Here is a 4,154-nt window from a genome sequence, read left to right as displayed (position 1 = left end):
GGCCGGGCGCACGTCGAGGGCTGCCGCCGCGGCGGGCACGGCCACGGGCTACCCGCCTGCGATCCAGGCGGTTGGGGCTACGCGCCCGCGATCCAGGCGGTTGGACGGGTCGCGCTGTCGGGAGGGCGGAGGTGAGTTCTGGGGCGAGGGCTGCTGGGCTCCCCGAGTGGAGAAAGGCGCGGAGGTTTGCCGTCCCAGGCTGTCGCCTGAGACTCTACCAAAAACCTCCTGACTCTGGGGCCAGGGCTGGGCGGGGGCAGATCCTGGTTCGGACCCCACACACACAGCGGCTCAGAGGCCAGGCAGGAGACTCCTGAGCCCGGGGCTGCCAGGAGAGCCGGCGTGGGCTGGGTCGCTCCAGGGAGCCAATCTGGGGGGGACATGGTGCCGAGGCCTGAGGTGGAGACCTGGGGGTTGATTGTATGTGTGAGTGTGTGTTGGGGGTGCCTGACAGGCCCCAGGACCTGTGGTCCAGGAGTGCAAGAGAATGGCTGGGTGGCCAGGGGTAGGGACCTCAGGTTTCTCTTGGTGAGGCCAGCTCAGGGTCCAGGTGGGTGAGGTCTGGGCTCCCATGGGACAGTGAAGCGGTCTGAGACGCAGGCTTGGGGCAGGGCAGAGACCTGGAGGGAGTGAGAGCAGATGCAGCCCAGTAATGGGGGGCTGTGGCAGAGCATGGGAGGGGCTGCAGGGCCTGGGCTCTGTGGGACTGAGTTGTTTGTGAGCTGGCTGCTCCCATGATGGGGACCCAAGGGGGTGTGGCAGGATGTATGGAAAGCAAAGTTGAGGACAGGGAGGGGCCATGGGAGGCCATTTCTGTCACCCCCGCTGCAGCACAGGACAGAGCAGCCTCCTCACACTGCAACCTCCCACTGCTCCCTCTCCTCAAGGCTCCTCTCCAGAACAAGGTGGGGCAGCTCCTTGGGTGCTAACTCTTATCTGTCTCTTGGGCCCTGGTTGGCCCACTCTGTGGCTTGGAAGAAATGCCTGTGGCCTCACTTAGTCCGCTGACAGCGTCCTGTTCCACTGAAGGGCTGGCAGGGTGCTGAGCAGAAAGCAGGAGGCGGGAGAGGCAGGTCCAGTGAGGAGGGGAGCTGGAAAGATCTGGGTGGGCCCTTTGTCCGCATGGCATCGTGTGGAGCCCTGGAACCCAGCAACACTATATGCCCGCAGCACTCCCAGGTGCGTAAGTGCCCAGCCCAAACACCCCACCCCGGGAAAAGATCCTCAGAGAAGTCTCTCCATCAGGCAGAAAGTCCTAGGCTATTGTGAGACTGGGGGGCAGTCTGGGATGGGAGTCTCTGGTAGTGAGTTCCTGCCCTGCCACACCCTGTCCTGGTCCCCAGTGACTGACAGGCTGTGTGCCTATTGGGTAGAAGTCAGGGCCAGGAGTCAGGGTGAAGCTGAAGATTAGAGGTCAATATGAGGCTAAGGGTTAGGGGTCAGTCCACAGACAGGGTTAGGGTCTGTCCATGGGCAAGGTTAGGGGTCAGTCTATGGACAGGATTAGGGGTCTGTCTATGGGTAGGGTAGGGGTCAGAGTTTGGCATGTGCTTGTAGCCAAGAAACGGAGTTACTTTCTGTGTAAACTGTCCGCCCCAATCACTCTCGAACCCACAGCCACCACCAGTCTGCAGTTAGTGGGCCCCTGGGGCTGGGGTCTGCCTCCCCCCATTTCCAGCTGTGGACTCTGTCCAGAGCTAGCTTTTGGGAGCTGGGGTTGTACTGAGCCCCACGGTCAGCATCCTCCTTAAATGTTTCTGGGGGTGCGTGCATGGGGGGGGCCTCCCAAAGACATACAGGGCCTGTGTGCATGCTTGCGTGTCTGCCGGCCCCGCTACTTCCACCTCTCAGGGAATCACTGGGGTCCTCCTTCTTTAACACAAATTGATTTAGTCCCTAAAGAACTCAGGGTGGCTAGAATAAAATTCTTGGTAAGACCAAAAACTTCTAATAAGAGAAGATACAGAATCCACATCATGAAGGGAAAGAACACCCGTCACACCTGCCCAACTCCTTGCTTTTATCAACACCTTTCGTACCTGGACTTGTCGGTCCTCACAAGCCCCGTGTCACTCATTTTACAGGAAAGGGCACTGAGACACAGAGATGTGACATGCTGCACTTATGCCAGGTGCCATAATAGGCCCTGGCCATCCCTGCGAGCCCAGTGTAGGGGCACCCAGTGTGTCGCATGCCTAGAGATGGGAGGTGAGGTAACGGGAGATCATAGGCCCATGGTTTGGACTTGGTGTCCAGCTTAGAGTGACGACTCAGTCTTTTTTTTCCTGGTGGTTCTAAATTGTTTCTCCCCCAGGTACAGTAGCCTTGGTCCAGAAAATCCATTCATTCATTCAACAAAGTGGTACAAATAGGGCTGCTAGCTCCTCCCTCGTGGACTTGCTCCAGCGGTGTGCTGGTTAGTGTTTTACAAAGAACTCTCTGAGAGGGAGAAAAACCTGATTTGCCAATGTCTGTGGTGTAAATACTCCCAGCCATGACTGATTTCAAGCTACCAACATGTCAGTGAATGCCGAATTGGGAAGAGAGATACCAGCCATAGCATTTCACTCCATCACCCTGAGCTGGACGCCTGCCCGGTTCCCAAGGTCCCTACCTACCCCTCTGTTTGTTTTCCCTTTTCTTGGCATCAGCTGCTCTAGGAGTGCCCACAGCCAGCCCCTCTCCTTCCCCTGATTCTGACTCCTGGGCATCCAACTGTGTACCTTCGATGACACAGAGGAGAGCAAGACTGTATGTGTCTGGAAATCTCCATGGTGCTGGCCATGCAGGAGTATCCTGGACATATAAGAGTATGTGGGAGTCTGGGTGTGTGTCCAGGATGGGGCTGGGTTGGTGTGAACTGTGCGTGAGCAAGGGTGTGTGCGTGTGTGCATGGGTGTGCCGGCGTCCGAGTGTGTCAGCCTGTGTTCTGTCAGCAAAACCTTTTGATTGGGCCACTGGCCACAGACAAGGGGGTGGGCTGGCTCTGTGCAGGCTCCCCCTTTGTTTAGGGGCAGTAAGGCCCACAGATGAGGACAGTAGCATCAATGATATGCAGACTGGCCAAGGGCCACCATAGAGCAGCACGCATCAAACTTTGGTGTGCACATGAATGACCTGGGAATCTTGCTAAAATACAGGTTCTGACACCGCGGGTCTGGGGTGGGGCCTGAGCTTCTGCATTTCTACCATGCTCGCGGCGGGGGGTGGGGGGGTACCAGTGCTGCTGGCTCTGAGATCACACTTCGAGTGACAAAAGTATTAACAAAGCTATTGATCCTGCCTGTAGCAGGCCCCCAGAACTTCACAGACACAGGCTCAAGTTCCTCCTATAGAAAATAAAATAAATAAATATCCTTCCTCAGCTCCTGCAAGCTTTATGTCCCACCAGCTATTGCCCTGACGTAGTTCCTGAACTCAGCTGAGCTTCTCGAGGGTTTTAGCTCAGTGCTCTCACCTCCTCCCACTCTTCATCCAGGCCTAGCCACCTTGGGCCATTAACACAAGTATTTCCACTCTCATCTAAGGGCCTCCTACAGGCACCTGGCTTCACCCCCGCTCTTAGTGTGATCTTCCTGACACCACAGGAGGCGTCTCCATCTCCTTGGCCAGCCTACCGTCCTCTGTTCAGCCTTTAAGCATAGATTCTCCTCCTTCCCTTCCCCACTCAACTCTCTGCCAAGCCTCCCATGACAGTGACCTCCAAACACACATCTCCAACTCAGATTTCTCCCTGTCCTCCAGATCCCAAATAATCTGGCCACGTGGTGCGTTCTCTCAGCAATTCAAAACTGCACCCCAAACTCTGCCCTTGCCCTGAGAGCTGCCCCTTCTCCAAGGTTCTCCATCTCACCATCCATCTCCTAGCTTGAGCCAGACAGTGCCACCCTCGACACCTTCTTCCTAACCTCCCCGTATCCAATCTGATCAGCCCTGTTGATTTTAACTTTTGTCTCTTAAATGTCTTTATTCTGTTCTGAGGCACGTAGCCACCACTGTTATTAAATATCTGTCTCCTAGAGGGCTACCCGCTGGGCTCCTGCTTCCATACTGCCTTCTGCAGTCCACTTTCCCTGGGCAGCCGTAGGGGCGTCTCAAAATGAAAATTTAGTCATGCCCTCACCCTTACCCTTCCACCTCAAACCTTTCAAGAC

This window comes from Propithecus coquereli, unplaced genomic scaffold (genome assembly GCF_000956105.1).
Source record: "Propithecus coquereli isolate 6110/MARCELLA unplaced genomic scaffold, Pcoq_1.0 Scaffold139, whole genome shotgun sequence".
Taxonomy (NCBI): domain Eukaryota; kingdom Metazoa; phylum Chordata; class Mammalia; order Primates; family Indriidae; genus Propithecus; species Propithecus coquereli.
Note: the sequence above shows the minus strand (reverse complement) of the source record.